The 17,624-nt window shown below is 46.6% G+C and overlaps 1 protein-coding gene across 5 annotated transcripts in view; it reads left to right on the top strand.

Annotated features, from left to right (window-relative positions):
* The window catches only part of LOC118117407 (disco-interacting protein 2 homolog C), a 105,169-nt gene that overhangs the window by 35,576 nt on the left and 51,969 nt on the right, over nucleotides 1–17,624 (top strand). The window contains exon 1 of one of the 5 annotated variants that reach the window (XM_047341949.1): nucleotides 12,629–12,871. The exons of the other annotated variants lie outside the window; for them this stretch is intronic. The gene's annotated coding sequence lies outside the window, so the exon portion shown is untranslated. Of the gene's footprint in view, nucleotides 1–12,628; nucleotides 12,872–17,624 lie in introns of those variants that run through there. 5 annotated transcript variants of the gene reach the window in all.

The following is a 17,624-nucleotide window of genomic DNA, read 5'->3' as shown; positions in this document are numbered from 1 at the left end:
CATCGGGCTGTTTGTCTTCATCGTCTGTCTGTGTCTGAAACCAGTGCCGGGGCTTCTCGTGCTGGTGGGAAATGTTTTGCATACGTCCCCTGTTGGAGAGCAGCGACGGGAAGTCACTCATCAGGCTCACGGGGGGGTAGAGGGGGTCGAGGGCTCTTGCTCTCCGCTGATAGGTCAACAGCGTCGTTGACCTGGTAAATCGGGGTAATTGGACCAATCGGAGCGACGGGTTAGCTGACGGGGGTGTGGTGGGGTCGACATTGAAAACTGAATATTTATGACGTATAGTAGTACAGTATCGTGAGGAATCAAACCCACAACCCTGGCAGTGTTAGTGCCTTGCCACCTGTGGAGCTACGGGCATCTTGTTGTTTTGAATGAAAACACAACTAATCAACACAGAAGATGCTCTTGAATATCAAATGATGCAGGCGATTAACAAAGAAGACAGAACATCAGTGCAGTAAAGTTACAGGTTTGTTCCTTTGTGTCTCCCATGGCAACCCTGCATCCAGCCCCCTGCACCTCCTCGGCTGCTGAGCGTCGTGCTCCTCACAAACCCAGGATCCATTCGGCGTCTGCGTCGTCCTCGTTTCAAGCGAACTGGGTCCGAACCGTCTGGCTGATGTCTCTCTGTCGTCAGGGTTTCTGAGTGTGTGGTTGGTTTTGAAATGAAAGGTTGTGTGGTTTGAAACTCTGTTGTGTTGTTACTGTACGAGAACATGTGATCTTTCACTCTCTGTCTGGGGAGTGATTCAGTTTGACTTCCAGTGTTTGATGAAACATCGCAGGTTCGAGTCCCACCTGCTGCACACCGCGCGGTTCACAGACGAGCAGAATGTCTCAGCGCACTCTCAATGTCTCTCTGCTGAATATTTCCCAAACATAAATATTCGCCACACCTCCTCCGCCTGTTTCAAAGTAAAAATCCATTCATTAGTTTTAACAAGGTTGTAATTGTTATAACTGCAGGACCAGATGTTGCACGGCTTCATACCAGAGTCCTGGCATTCAGAGCCTCTAACCAGAGGAAGTGCAGTATTCAAACCAGAAACCTCACGTGGCAGCTCGGCAGCAGACGCGCTCCCTGTGAGAACCAACAGATCGGCGATGCAGCCGTCTAGCGCTGTGCTTCCATTGGACCCTCCTGTCGTCACTCCCGGCTGACAAGGGTGACGGTGAAAAGTGACATAACGTCCATGCACGCGGCAGAAATGAGCCTGGAAAGAAATCCCACTTCTCACTGCTCGTTCAACCGAATACGTGGCGCCACGATTCAGCGGTGTTGAGCGGCGGGTGACAGACGCCATCGTTAATACGTTTTTCGATGTAAATCCCACTCGCCCCGGTGTCATCCACCAAGCCAGTTCGAGATGGTTGGATCGCTCTGAGCTTAAATGAGCTGGACTGCGAACGGGAAGGGTCGAAGGTTCAATCCCCAATAAACCCGACCCTTCCAGCCTCATTTATTTCCAGTCAGTCTGCAGCACTGGCTAACTGCCCAGACGACACACATGTAAATCAGCTCTGCAGCGGACGACTGGAAAGAAGATTTTTGCAGATTTTTGCAGCCTCTTGAAATAATTATGTTTTGATTTATTCTTTTTTTTTTTCATAGCAAGACCGGAGTTGAGCAGTTGGGTTGTTTCTCTTATTAATCCAGGTTCAGTGCCCTGCTCAAAGGCACGCGGACATGGTTTAATGTGCGTCTCTGCATCGCCGTGGACGTCACAGAAGCAGGAAGCAAAGAAAATAGAACAAATCCATAAAGAGAGAGAATGTTATTGGATGAGAGGAGGGTGAGGTCACATGGCAACCAGATTCCTAAAATGAAAAAGTCAAAAAGTCTGAATCTAAAATATAACCATACAATAAATATGTTTGATTAGAATTTAGTAGTATAGTATATAATTCTATAATTAGATGGAGATGTCCTTCTGCTTCCTTCCCTTGTCATCCTGCTTCCTTCCTTACTTCCTCACATCCGATCTCTCTCTTCTCCTCTTATCTTTACATCCTCTCCTTCCTTTCTTTCTTCATGTTTTACTTTCCCCTCATACCATCATTCCTTTTTATCTTATCATCCTTATTCCCTTTCTCTCGCTCACCCTCATTTGTCCTTACACTCCTCTAACAAGTCTTTCCTCCTCCCTTCTTTCTCCCTCCTTCCTCTGCACGTCTTTATTCTCTTCTTTTGTTTCCTTCCAGCTCGCATCACTCCTCACTTATCTGTATTAGGTCATATGCCTTGCTCGAGGGCAAGCTCAAAGACACTGGGGTGGAAACTGAACCTTCGGCACAGTGGCTCTAAAAGCAAGTTGTCTGGGTCTGACTTTGCAGAACGTTAGCAGAGGTGAATTGGATCACATAGCACTTTCATCTGAGTGTGTGTGTGTGTGTTTCAACTACCAATCTTCTTCCTGTGGCGCTGGAGCTCACATTCAGGGGTTAGGGTGCCGTGCGCTCCGAAAATCAAGCAAAACAAATGTTGTGGTTGAAAGTTTGTTTGTTGTCTAGTCGCACCATGACACACACACACACACACACACACACACCACACACAGACACACACACACACACACACACACACAGGCTAAATGCTGTGCTATTAATAGGAGTGTCAGGGTGACACAGTAATCGTGCGCGTTGGAGAGACATTCCTCCACACACACACTTCCACTCAGCACGTTACATAGAGGTGTGTGTGTGTGTGTGTGTGTGTGTGTGTGTGTGTGTGTGTGTGTGTGTGTGTGTGTGTGTGTGTGTGTGTGTGTGTGTGTGTGTGTGTGTGTGTGTGTGTGTGCGTGTGCGTGTGCTCATGATACCTGACTTGGATCCGTTTACTAACTGGTCAACTAGAACTTCAGTTTACTGGTTATCTGGTTGATGTAACGCAGTTAAATATGTAAAGTAAATAGACCTGAACTGAATAAACACAATAAGTGAATACAACTTGTTGTCGTTAACTGGGATTAGATCATGTGGTGTCCATAGCAACGAGCATCATCACTAGGGAGGACGGTCAGGTGGGACTTTCCTGAAACGCCGGGTTTCGTCACGAGTTAGAAATGTCTTCATCGTGTCCTGTGGACTCACGTGGGACATTTTACTGCGCCTGACTCGGACGTTGAGCTCTCACATACAGACCCGCTGAAACATGTCAGTGCAGGTCTGAAGGCAGCTTTTGTTGAAAGACGTTGTGTTAAACACGCAGGTCTTTGAACACGGCGCCAACTAGTGGCTGGTCGGGGCAATCGAGACACCTTTCGTCACATCGTCCATCTTAAATCAGGTCCGTGGCTCCGTCTGTCGTTCACCAGGACTTTACTTATTTACTTCTTCTACTGTCTGTCTGTACTGACAGACGGGTTCACCGGCCGACTCATCACGCCAAATGTTCACGTGGGCCACGCCAGGCTCGTCAGTGAGGCTCGTCAGCTGGGACACAGAGCTGTGATTTCCAAAATAAAAGATGGATCACACACACACACACACACACACACACACACACACACACACGCTCTCAGTGGACTCCTGACTGCTCTTGGGACCGACACAGTGTGTAGCCGCAGGGCTCTGGCGGTCGTCTGGATGCTGGCAGAGAGTGAAACATGTGACTCAGCGACTCGTCAGAGCCGGCTCTCTGTTCTCCGAGCAGCCTCGGGGAGCAACACATCTCAGAGCCAAGCCCTGAGTAACACACACACTGCATGGGTCTCAGTCCGAACACACAAGATGCGACGCCCGTTTAACAGAAAGGATCGGTCGGAGATTATTCTACTTACTTGTACCGTAACAGAAGTCAGTAAATTTACAAAATGAAGTGTGAGCTCAGGAACCTTCACGCTCTAAACTCTAAACTGTGATGTTTCCTTTCGATGAGGATCTAGTTCAAAACGTGGCGGATTGTGTTCGTCGCCCTCCATTAAAAAACATGACGTGACCCTGGCCAGAAGGCGTGAACCCAGGGTCATGGGTTCACGCCTTCTGCTGCCGCGCTTCTCTTTCTGCACACGTGTGCACAGCAGAGATGACCGACTCTGTTTGCATAGTGAGACTGAATCTGGATGGTGTGTGTGTGTGTGTGTGTGTGTGTGTGTGTGTGTGTGTGTGTGTGTGTGTGTGTGTGTGTGTGTGTGTGTGTGTGTGTGTGTGTGTGTGTGTGTGTGTGTGTGTGTGTGTGTGTGTGTGTGTAGCTGGGTTTCTGTGAAACGAGAGGGAAACTACAGATTTTGTGCTAAAATGGCTTAAATATGATTTTTTTTAAATTTCTTTCTGTTGCATTTAAAGAAGGAGATTCATAAGTGAGACTCTGGCATCACACAACAGACACATTTAGTTTGACCATATGTTGTTTTAGATGAGATTTATTCTGTTGCACAGAAATCCCCGAATTCATCGTGTCGTGCACGTCTGAACATTCACCAAACACACGCCTGGTGGAATCAGGGCTTAAGAAAAGCAAATTGTTGTGAATGTTTGAGAAATATGTATTAAATCGGGACATTTGTTGCTGACACCAGAACTATGTCGGTCATTTATGATAAACGTGCAGAGCTCGTCGACCTCCAGGGATATTTCTCCGTGGTCCTTGTGCACTTTGTGGATTTTTCTCCGTCAGTGTATCATAATTGACTGAGCGCTAATTCCCTCTCTGGTGGCCTCAGCCTGCGCTCTGTGGGTGACACCGTGACCCAGCACAGTGATCATTTATTTCAAACTCATATTTTTAATTAATGCTGCCTCAGTTGGTGCTGTGATGGATGTGTCCCGGTCGCACGGATGTCAAATGGTCATAAATCTCCTCGGAGAGCAGTTATTCAGCCGCCGCTGAGCAGCGCCGCGTCGACAGTGTCACCGTCCATGTGCATTTATTCCATCCTGCTTGTTTTCTATGATTTGTCTTCCTTACATAATCCCAACAGTCACAATCTGGAGCGATGTTGTGTTTTTTTTTCAATGAAACCCGAGTGGGCCTCCAGGCAGCAGCTGCAGGCCTATGTTTGGACTCGTGCATTGTTGTTCCAAGTGAACTGAAGTATTTAAGGAATGGCTCTTTTCTCACTGGATGGCCATTTTTGGTCCAGAGTCATCTGGTTCGGAGCCGGTCCTCAGTTGTGTAACGGCACGAAACTGCCTCGGCTGCTTCTGCTTCCACTGTGGAAACTGGACTGCAACCATGAAGTTATTTAAACCCACACCAGACAATAGTTTTCATATTTGAATCAGCGAGGGGCCTTTTAGTGACTAATCCACAGATATTTATCACTTATCATTACACTTTATCAGCACTCCCATGAAACGAAAGGTTGTGTGTTGTCCAAGTGCGTTGTGGTTCCACTGCTTGGCTTGTGTTGTGTGTGGTAGAAGTTGAGAAAATTGTGATGACGCAAACATGATCACAAACACCAAAATGAGGCGGCTGGTGAACCTGGAGTGTGTTCATCTGGTTGTGGAGTTTATTCCTTGTGTACTTCCTTTACACTTTGCATGCTGTTGTGTTTCCTGATAGAGAAACTTGGATGTTGTTGTTATGATGATCGACAACACAAAGTATGATTGCTTGTGTTCTCGGTGGAGAAACGTTGGACCAGTGCGATGACAGAAACTCATCGGACTCGGTGCGGAGACACAACATGGAGTCTTCGACGGAAGTCAACAAATACTGGCTGGAGGCTTAATCCTCATCGAACGATCGGTGACGGGCTCCGAGATTGACAGAGCTAAAAGTAAAGTGAATATTAGACATGCATTCTTCAGACGGACACAAACAGCTGCTCTGTGTTATTTAATTCAGTGGATTTGGCCAAAAAAAATGTAATGAATGAAACCCTTCAAAAGGAAACAGGAGCTCAGAGTTCAGCGCAGGGGAAACCTGCTAAGTCCAGAGAAATATTTCAGGATCACCAAACTGATGAATCTATTTAAAGAACTCAACCAAAGTCACACAAAGCTTTGACCACTTTGATTTTCATGGCTGAACCAAGCTATTGCATTAACAGGATTTCCGTCACTGTGAATGACCGGCGTGAAGGAAAAGCCCAGACAAGGCATTAATCTGGATTAGCATGGTGCGAGTGCGGCGGAGCCTCACTCGTGTAAAGTGGAGAATAAACTCTGCAGTGTCGGCTCAGGTAATCACAGTGGAGCGGGAAGAGGTTTGTGTTTTGTTACCTCACATCACGGCTGAAGGAGCTCGGAGGCTGTGGGAGCCGCTCAGTCGATTTAAAAAAAAAAAGAGGAAGTTGGTCTTTGGAAATGTTTCCACATAAAACTGGGACTTGTGATGATTTGTTCAATATCTGTCCAGTGAATAGTTGTTGTTTTTTCACTCGTCCCCGTCCCCGTCTGTCTGGACTGTTGTCTGGGATTATTTTCCCCAAGTCCAGTGGAAATATTATTGAAGACGTGCAGTTTATTGCCAATAGTGCTGCTCGGTAGATGCCATTAGCCGAACCCCTTTGTGCAAAGACAAATATATTCAAACCCACACACACATCTGACTCACTGGTCATAATCCAGAACATATTTCAACCAGAAGTCGTCAAAGTCCAGTTTTCCTCTGACAGTGTTAATATCTCGCACATCTAGACCAGAAATCAATGTCAATACTTGGAGTGGAAACTAAACCTACATATACGCTGTAGTGCCTCAGAACAGTAGTCTACGTCATTATGCCCAACAAGGAGGTTATGTTTTCACCCCTGTACGTTTGTTTGTTTGTTTGTTCGTAAGAGAGATTATTAAAAACACAACTGAACGTTGGGGTTTGGAACCAAAAGGCACCGGTTCCTACACAGCTGGTTCCGAACAGACCCGATCACAGCGCACATTCCGGGGCCTGATCTCTCCGCGGTCCATTGTGAGAAAGATTTTTTGATATTTTCTTAATTTCCCAGGATATAATGAATGGATCTTGATGAAAATAGAAAAATCAGGCACTGGTATCTGTGAGTGTATTGAATCTAACTGTTGGGACTCTGCGGAGGTTTGTGCTCTACTGCCGTTCTGTTAAATAAGACCAACAATAAGCTTTTAGATGATACCTGAAAAATGAGGCGTATGAAAACACTAATTTTGCACGAGACGTCCAAGTTCTGCTCTCGATCAGAACACGGTCGAAGTGTTCAGACGCTACTGAACTGGACTTTCATCCCAGAGGCTTTCTCACTTCTCTTCTTCAGAACTGAAGAGAAGTGGCGTCTTCGATATCAATCATTTTGCAGACGTGTTTTACGATGTTCGCCGTCCTTACTGCCGCAGCGTTGTCGATATTTTTGATGTCTGATGGAGATTAACGACGGCATCTCCTCCGCATAAAGCTTCCAGGCAGCTGAAGTGTCCGGCATCACTTCTTCACATTGCTTGATATCTCATCTCGCAGTGAAACCCCGCTTTTCGTTAATGTCATCACAAAAGCTGCCAGACGCACATCGCTCCTATCAGCACTCCTCAGGACCTGCTTGCTCTTCACTGTGAAACTTTGCCGTTCAGCTTTTCTTCCCCCTGTCGCTCTCCGCCTGTGATTGATGCCTGACACCGAAGCCAGACGGAGGCCGGCCAGACTCGACTGCATCGCTGGCTGCTATCGATTCTTTTTCACTTAAGCCATAATGAAGTATTGGTCAGCCTCAGCGAACGTCAGCAGAGCTCCAGCGAGGCAGCAGGTGAGCGGAGCCTCGAGACACTTGACTTAATTACAGCCGGTCCTCGTGTATTCAGCTTCTCTTTGAGCTGCGCTGACGGCATTAGTGAAGCGATGCTGACGGCGGAGGAAGGAAGATGGGAAATGTGCTGCAACTGATAAGGAAATAAAATATAAAATGATTTGAGTCTTTATTCATCCTCGGAGGGAAATTCACCCGTGAGAGCAGAAGCGTGCGGTCCAGAAAAGACGAACTCTAACAGATTCAAAACAAGAAATGACACAAGTCGAAAATGAGCACATGTTGCTGGAAGTGGAAAAGGACTGTGACTCCTGGCCTAATGTACTCAACTAAGGTTGTTTTCTGCTGGCGACAGTTTGAGAGATGTTCTTCAAAAAAGGTTCCGCATCTCAGTCAGTGTGGTTGTGATGTTTGGGATTCGTGAGCATCCTCCTTGATATGATCTGGATAGTTGAGGACACAGAAGCAGCAGGTTGATTGTGTCCATCAGCTGCTGCACTGGGCAAAGCAATTAAACGTGTCTCTACCTGCTCAGCCTTTTGTAGACGTCGGAGAACAAAGTGTCTGCTCATTGGCTCGGATGGAAATGCTCGTGTTTTGCAAAATAAGCAAACGAGTGAGAATTTACCGATGCAGAAATTTGAAACTCAAGTCCCACCGCACGTCTGCACAGGGATAATATCACATCTGATTCTCCAGCTACAACGCCGGAGAGCCTGTTCATGTTGGGATACATATCTCACACACACATGCTCCTTTAAAACACATGTTTGTGCAAGAAAAACTTCATAATTGATTACGTGGTGTAAACAAAACGTGCCGCCTGTCAGCTGTTACCCAGGAAACCACCTGCGCACTGACTCTGAACCACAAATCTGTATCTGTCCGGTTTCCACGCCCACGTCGATACGATACACCTGTGATGAGAGGTGTGGTCGGTGGAGCAGGTTGTGTTGACTGGAGCGTAAAAACCACACCGCCACTGTTTTCTATAGCGTTTGTGGAGCAGGCAGCTGTTTAAATGACACACACCTCCAACAGATTGTTGTGAGCTTCACTGCACGTTCGTGTTTATTCTGCATAAGACGTTCAACTTTCCAGTTTGATGACGGAACACCAGGCTCCTGTGGGTTGACTCAGTGAATTGAAATAACCATCGTTCCCACTCTGAACGCTTCTATACTGTCATTAATCGGCAGGTTGAGGAGTCACTGGCAGGAGCTGAATGGAGGGTTTACGTTGATGTCGTACATCTGACGTGAACTTTGGGTTAAGCCAGCATGGTGCCTCACACAAAAGGTGCTTCGCTCATATCTCGTTGCTGACTCTTTGGCTACGTTCAACTACTATTTGCTTCCAGATGGCGAGGTTTATGACCATTACCGCAGCCAGCCACCAGGGGGGAAAACCCTTCACTTTTAGGGAGCTGTCATGTCATCAGTCTTTATTATACAACCTGCAGAGACAACGATCTGCTTCCTGAAGCTCCCCTGGACAGAATTAGGTTTTAAAGATTGTTGGCTGTCATTTAATTTCTGCTGTTGTGATGTAATGTTGTGATCACGTGACCATGAGGCTGTGAGGAACAAACCTAAACATGGTCAAAGCAACTTTAGGACGTCAAGAACTAAATCCAATCATCTGTGGTTTGGAAAAGTTAAAGGAATTGGTGTCATTTCTCATTTGCTTCTTTCCAGCTGTCTTTTTATGAGGGGGTTTCCTTGAGTTAAGTGTCATTTACCTCCAAACAGGTGATTGGTGACCCACCTGTTTCCTTGTGCGTTGTCAGATTGTGTCCGGGCTTCAGGGTCAGAGCTGTTGCTCTCTGCTGATGCAGCCGGCAGGACTCCATTCCCTCTTAAATCCTGGGAAATGTTGACCCTGTGTTGGTCCGCCTGAAGGAGATCCAGCTCTGAGCACACTGCCCATAAATGGACACAGTGAAAGGAGCGGATAGCAGCGAGGGACGATTAGGAAAAAATGTGGGGAAAAAGGTGTGCGAGGGCTGCGACGAGGTAAAGAAAAGAGTGTGAACATTTAAAACGAGAGACCGTAAAATGAGACGGAGAGATAAAAATAGAAGACAATGGAATGCAAACGAAATCGTAGACGTGAGTGAGCGAGGGTCTGTCGGCCAACACAAACACAGGGACCGCCGAAAGAAAAGGAAGCGACTTTCAACAGAAACTGAGACGAGTGTAAACGGTATCCTCGAGTGAACCGGAGGGAGAGTCTCTTAGTCAGAGGACGGGTTTATTCATTTTGTTTACTCACTCCCAGGGACACAAAAATCAGAGAGGATTTTTTTTATATTTCCATGCATTCTTGTTGGCTGTCAAATCCTGGCGCCTACATTACCCACAATGCAAGTAGGGGCTAAAAACTCTGTAACCCCAAGATTTTCCATTGATTAGATGTCACACGGTTTCTCTTGAGACACTGAACGCTTGAAAGACCAGTGCGCTAGAGATGCTCTGAAACCGATACCGGCTTCGGAAACGTGTCCAATACTGCGTCCAAAAATGCAGGCGAGTAGGCAAATCCATCTATGATCCAATAACAGTATATTATTTTCTCACAGATAAAACTGCAATTTTCTTTTCCCAGAATTCTCTTCTTCTTTGCCACTCCTTCTGACAGTGCGGAATTTGCATTTATTATAAATACTTTCATATATGGTCTCAGCCTTCTGCACGTGTGTATGTGCATAGGCTGCATTTTTGGCTGTTTTTGTGCAGGGGGGGTGCATATTGCTTGGGGGTATTTCTTGGGCTCAGTGTGTGTGTGTGTGTGTGTGTGTGTGTGTGTGTGTGTGTGTGTGCGTCCGTCCAGGCCAGAAGGGCCCCGTCACCCTGAGTGGAGTGTGAGGTGAAGTGACAGATTTGGATCAGCAGGGACACGGGACGTCGCAACTGTGCCACGGTTAAATAATGCAGCAGATCAAAATCACGCACCTGAATTATGGAGACAGAGCGGCGGCGTTCCTGGGGAGCGTTTTCCTGGTGACACCGTCTGTGTCTGAGGACTCGGGGCCAGACGCCCAGACAGCAGCCCCTCAGACGGTCTGCAGGTCAGTCAGGGAGCGACGGCGAGCTGCCAGGGAGAGCGCTCACCACCCGTCGGATTCTGGCTCATTCTGCAGGTAAAGGGTTGAAACCTGGACTTCTGTTAATATAAACTGTAAACAGGACACTTTGGCAAAAGGGGACAAATTAGAGCTGGTGCAGTTTTGTTCATCTATTCAAGTTTTTATGTTTAGTGATGTTTTTCTCAGTCATTGTTCTGAATTGAATAGAATAGAATTTTTGAAGTGTTGATCAGACAAAACAAGTCTTTTAATAGATGTCGCTTTTGCCTGTGGAAAATTATAGCAATTACTTTTCACAATTCTTCTGACTAATAATGGAAGTAATTATTATTTGCAACCCCAGAACAATGAAAGTTAGAATGTCCGGGTTGTGAAAAGTCCCTTCAGCTGGCGTTTCAAAAATAGCTTCAGTATTACAAATATGTAAATTGGTTAATACGATTCTGTTGCTTTGCTCATGTTCTAATAATCTGCCTAGTCTGCATATTTAATAAGTCAGTAATAACATGTATTAAATCTTGTCTGCGTGAAGAAGAGCTGACAAACACAAAGCCACGAGTTACCACGTAGAAAAGGCTCCTTTACTAGAAAGTGGCACGGAGCTCGGAGAGTGCGTGCTGCCGACGGACAAAGAATCGCTGTCATGGCGTTTCCCAGCGGGATTGTGGGAGATGTAGTCTGAGAGGAAAACAAGAGCACTTTCCAGTTTCCACTGCTGGGATATGTCGCTAGAAGCTCTGGTTTGAATCAGTCATGCGTTTTTTTTTTTAATGATTTAATATTTACAGTCGTTCTCTGAGCCCCCCCCCCGAAAGGATTTTCACTGTAGATTTATACGTAAATAATTTTCTTTAATTTCTTCGGGAAATGCGTCAGTGAATAAAAAAAAATTGCTGATGTACTGGTGTTATTTTTTAATGTGTTCATTCACTCAGGAGTGAGTGAGGGGAAGCAAATGGGGAAATGATTGTGACATGCTGCACCTCCAGCCTCGCACACTTCCCACTGCTGCATCCTGTCTTCACACTTCCACAAACTGACAGTCGCAGATAAGACTCTTAAAGTGTGTGTGTGTGTGTGTGTGTGTGTGTGTGTGTGTGTGCGTGTGTGTGTCCGTCCAGACTGACTTATTTCTGCTGACACCTGATTTGTGAAGTGTGGACTTCCCTGCTGCAGCTCTGGCTTTCGAGGCCACATTTCCGTATCAGGCAGAGATTGTAGAAATATCAAAATGCGTCATTAGACAAATATGATGCAACGTTTGACTCCCGGGACGTTTTCTCTCTGAACGTCTGAAGCTTCGTGTTTGTTCCATAGTTTCATTTGATCGGTTTAGTTCTGGTTTCACGTTGTAATTTAGGGACTAAAGAATTATGTCTGACATACGTACGTCCTGTCGTCATCACCTACGTGGGCGGAGTCTACCTGTACTTGTGATTGAAAGTGTTGATTTGACATTAGCTGGTTTATGACCGCGTTTTATCACCAACCAACAAACAACATACACACTATAGTTTATATCTGACTGTTGCATCTCCAACCGTTTCCAAATTTTACTGGTGAAAGAAAACAAAAGCTCTTGTGTCGCTGTGTGTGTGTGTGCGCAGTTTCTCCTGCGTGTGTGTGTGCGCGTGTGTGTGTGTGTGTGTGTGTGTGTGTGTGTGGTCTGGATGGGCGTGGACAGCATCTGTCAGATATCGAGGTCGGACGGAGACGCAGAGAACAGGGAACTCTCTGGAGATCAAAGGAAGGATGAAAGAGACGGCAGCACAAAAGGTGGAGACACCGAAGAGAGAGGAGGAGCGGCAGAGAGCGAGCGAGGTGGACCGAGACAGACAGAGAGAGAGAGAGAGAGGGAGAGAGAGGGAGTGGTGAGAGGTCCCCGGTGTGGAGATGAACCCGGCAGGAGGAGTTGAATGCTCTGCTGGACGGGGATTTGTTCCAACGTATGTTAGTGCTGTTTCAGACGGCGTGAAAGATTGATGGAGATGAAAAAAGAGGTCTGTCTAGTGGCCTGGGTGGGACGCTCTGCTCCGATGGACACGCTGCTGGTGCAGGACAGAGCTGGGAGGAGCTGAGCTGGTCCACATCCTGTAGATTGACACTGTCCAGCAAGGTGAGACAAAAGAGGCCTGAAAAACTTTGACGAGTGCACGGACCGTGTCTGGTTCTCTGATGTTTCCTGTTCCGTCTTGCTGCTGCAGTGGAGGCGGTTAAAGTTCAATCTGCTCCAATGGTGTCTCGTCCTCTCTTGTAATGTTGCATGACTGAAACTGCAAGTGGTGGGAGAAGTATTCAAGTACTTCTACCAGCGGTGGTGCTGCGGAGCGTTGTTCATATGGGTGGATTAGTCTTGTTTTCCCTGTTTGTTTGACTGTTTGTTTGCATGATGACTCAAAATCTACCAATCCCATTTCCATGAAGCAAATCCTCTGCATTATTCAGACCCGCCTGAGACCCGGGCCTTAGCTTGAGCGGGGGTGTAGTTCTCCTCAAAAATAGATACGTTTTTTAATTGTTAACCATTCATTTATTTGATTCAGGGAGATAATTCCTTATCTCTTTGGTAGAAACCCTCTTGTTCCTTCTTGGGATTCAGAAGATCAGATATGTGTCACTGATTTGCTGAGCAGTTCACAGGTCGGTGCATAATTGTGTTTAGAGTGAAATCACCAGATGTGACGGATAAAGATCACTCTTGTTTTCCAGTGATTTAGATGTGGATCTGCTGTCGGCAGCGTGAAGAGGTGGCTCGCCGCTTTGGCCTCCATGTTGAATGATGCATTGTGGGAGAGGGTGGTTGGAGCAGGGGGGGGTGCAGGCACAGCTGTTCCTGGAGGTGCATGACGGAGGAGGAAGAGGATGTGCTGTGTTTTACAGTAGCAAGCAGAGAGTGCTGCGTGATGGGAATACCACAAGTTCCTCTGTCAGTCCGTCATGACCGTTCAGAGGACCACCTGCTGGTGGGAATACAAGCCACGGGTTTATCCATCCATCTGTCGGTGGAGCGCTTTGTGTTGTTGTTGCTGTTGTGGTCAACATTAGTTCAACATGACAACAAGTGCAGGAGACTGGACGCGTGACGGCAGAGTTGTTATCTGTCCCTGAGTTGTTATCTGTCCCTGAGTTGGTATCTGTCCCTGAGTTGTTATCTGTCCCTGGGCTGTCTGAACTCTCTAAACGCCAGGAAGTGCTTTGTGGTCGGGCTCGTTCTTTGCCGTGAACTTGCTGTGTTCTTAAGTTTTGAACTTCGTCTCCATGCTCACTGACTTCGTCCCAAATCTGAAAGTGAACCGACTTGAACTGCTCAACGTTTTATTTATTTACTTTTATCCAAACAGGCACAGACCACCTGCACAAGGAGCAGAGACACAGGAAATACACCGCACGTCAGAATAGTAATTTATTCTAATAAAGCAGTGGTTCCCGGAGTGAGGTTCAGCCCTCAGGTGTCTCCTCGGTGAAGGGCGACCTTGCCCGAGCCGCCGTGAATTGATTTTCCTGTTCCGCTTCGTTCTCCCCTGATGGACGATGGCTTTCGATGGACTGATTTTGCCGCTAACAACAGCTAACAAGGCTAATCCCCTGCACCGCTCAGTCATTATCATGCGGCAGCTACGTCGCTGCTGCTGCGTTCTGCTGAGTCACTGCTGCAGCTGAAGGAGAGAACAGGTTTGGATTTGGTTTTACGGTGAAGCAACTTAAACTCCACTCAGCTGTTTTTATCTGGCAGGTGATTAACCCTCCTCGCATCTGTGCTACCATGGCAACCGAGTTTCAGTATTTGATTTTATTATATTGAATAGCTTTTAGTTTTAAGGAGCTGCTGTGATATTTGTTGTTGAGGTGACGGAGACATTATGTTTTAGAGTTTACGTCCGTCTCATTCTTGTGAACGTGATCATTCTTCAAATTTGGTGCAAGCTTTTAATTGGACTGATCAGATCGTGGTGGTCCTCCACCTTTCAGTCAGGCTCCACCCCCCCGGTCCTCAAAAAACCAAGATGGCGCTGGACCAAAAACGGCAGCTCACAAACTACTGGATGACTTGATTTGGACGGACAGCGAACCTCGTCTGTTGTTATCACTCCACCTCTCACACGTGTTTGTTTCGTGCACTCATGCTTCTGTTGCAGCTGTAGAGCAGCACATTAGTTTTCTATTTAAACAGACTGAGATAAATGCATTCCTCCATCTAACTCTTCAGCTGTTCTGCGTGTGATGTATTATCTTTGTCGGTGTCGTCCAAGTAGAACAACGACATCTGTTCCCACGTCGAAGGACTGTAGGGATTTGCTGCAGAGTAATGGAGAGATGTAATGTGAGACGGAGGTTACAGCGGTACAATGGAGACACGTTCTTGTACAGTCCCTGCTCCTGGTGGACCTCCGCCACACATCGCGTCCTGGGACAATCCCTGACTGGAGCTGCTGAGGCGGCTCCACGCGCTCTCTTAGCTCTGCTGGGTTTCTCCCGATGCCGTGTGAGTGTGGGAGGGGTCGGCGGGTGTCGTATCCCCTTGAGGTCCAGTGTCGGATATGCTGAGTGGGCCACTGCTGTCATAACCACAAACAGCAGGCTTTTCTACATCGGATAATAACACTCCCTGCTGCGTGGATTCGAGACAGATTCATGGGAGTAGAAAGACTGGAGGGAAATTCAGTCTGAAATATTATTTTTTCAGTAAGGGAAGTCGATACAACACTGAAATGTAGAGCTGACACATTTTGTCCAGCAGGCAAACTGACACCGTTAAAACGTTGTGTTTACGTGCACTTCAATTATCAGGTTACTCTGTTTCCTACAACAACCTGATTACAAGTCTGTGCTTTTTAATGGGGTTTATAATATGCATGAAAAATACACTGTGTGTGTGTGTGTGTGTGTGTGTGTGTGTGTGTGTGTGTGTGTGTGTGTGTGTGTGTGTGTGTGTGTGTGTGTGTCTCACCCCACACTGTTTTAATGGAGTTTAAACTCCTCTTTATGGACTAGAGACTTCCTGTTGTAGCCTCCGCTCAAATTGTGTGTTTCATTAAATGTTGCTGAGCTTCGGTGTCGATGATCACCCCCAATTGAATGAGCTTTCTAAAAGTATGAAAATTGTCTTTGTTGCAGATGTTTGCTGACGCTTCAAAGTGTCTCCAACATTTAAAGCTACGATATGAAGATTAAAAAGCTGAGAAATGCAACCTGCATCATAAGAGACTTTCAGTAGCATGTTTGAAATGTGGGAACTTTCACGAAGAATTTTTTTGTAAATCTGTTAAACTAATCTGAACTCAGTAGGGTAAGGGTCAGTGGGCTTAATGTTGTGATGGGTAAGTGACCGAACAATACACAGCAGAACATACAGAGATATACGATTACAGACCACGATCAAAGCAAATATCTCACTTTCAATTTAAGATCAAAGACGTTTATCAAAAAAAAATACACAGGGCCAAGATGGGAGACGTGAAACCAGAGCAGCAGAAATCTGGTAAGACAGAAAAGAAAGAAAGACAATAATAGGCTGGCCTGTCGTGTGTGTGTGTGTGTGTGTGTGTGTGTGTGTGAGTGAAGCCAAATCTAAAATAGGTGGTGGTTGGTCTTATTCTGACGGCCTGTTGTTACAGTCTGAACCGCAGGATGTCAAAATACAGATTTTATTGTGCTTTGGTGTAAAATGAGAGGCCGCTCTGCTGCTCAGCAATGTCCTGTGGTCTGAAAGTGTCTGTCTCCGTCTGTGGGACTCTGGGAGTTGTATGTCTATTGTTGAAGTTGACAAGCATTTAACTTCCCCGTTAAGCGACGGCGAGGACGGGCGGTCTTCCCTGCCTCTGTGTTTGTGCGTCTCTTTCTCTCGCCATCGGCTTGATGCAGAAGTGTGTGTGTCTTACCATGTGTGTGTGTGTGTGTGTGTGTCTGTGTGTTCTCATCAGGATGTGTGCGTCCTGACTGGGTCGGCCTCTCAGTTCCCCTCTGCCTTTTTTTCCAGCATCCTGTTTTCACACATACGTAACGCACACAGACACACAAACACACACCTGGGTCCTCGTTCCTCCAGAACTTTAAAAACATGTGGAAAAGAACGTAGACTCCGGTCTCTCAAACGACCAGCAGGGGGCGACTCCACTGGTAGTTTCTATAGACGTCTTTGAGAAAATGACTTTATAACGTCAGTAAACATAAAGGGGTTTATGTCTCGGTCTCTAGTTTCAAGTCTTCTTCAAACAGCTGATGTTCATTTAGTGAATTATGATCATTAAGAGTCAAACAGACCATAAAGCACCGGATGTGTTGGGGGGGGGGGGTGGATACCACAGTGTGATTGACAGCTAGTCCTGTCCAATGGGTGCAAGTGTAGGTGGGTGTGTCCTCGAGCGCACAGTCAGGCTCCACCCCCCAATCCTCCAAATGTGGTTACTTCTGTTTTTTTAAAAACAAGATGGTGCCGGACACAATGTCAAACTGAGGCTCCAGAACGACAGCTCATCACCGTGGTTTGTTGTGTCATCAGAATCGGTTCTGGGCTACATGATCATGTGTGGGCTCTGTGACTGTGTGAGGATATATGGGTCTTTCTGGGTTTTTATATGTCTCCGCGCCAGTGACACCATGTGGCCGGAGGCATCGTGTTTTCAGCTCGTCCGTCTGACTGTCCCCCTCTGTGAACATAATATCTCAAGAACGCCTTGAAGGAATGTCTGACGCATACCAGGCCTACCAATACCAACTAATGACCCTTTTTAAAAAAATGTTCAAATGCTGGACATTAAAACGCAGCACAGTGTCGGCCTGATGGAGGAGAGTGAAAACACCACCTGTCGATGCAGCAGTGATGACGGCGACGAATACGTTGTGTTCTGCAGCTTCTGCCTCGCAGATGG

Source organism: Hippoglossus stenolepis, chromosome 11, assembly GCF_022539355.2.
Source record: "Hippoglossus stenolepis isolate QCI-W04-F060 chromosome 11, HSTE1.2, whole genome shotgun sequence".
In the NCBI taxonomy this organism is placed as follows: Eukaryota; Metazoa; Chordata; class Actinopteri; order Pleuronectiformes; family Pleuronectidae; genus Hippoglossus; species Hippoglossus stenolepis.
Note: the sequence above shows the minus strand (reverse complement) of the source record. Positions and strands in the feature narration are given on the sequence as shown.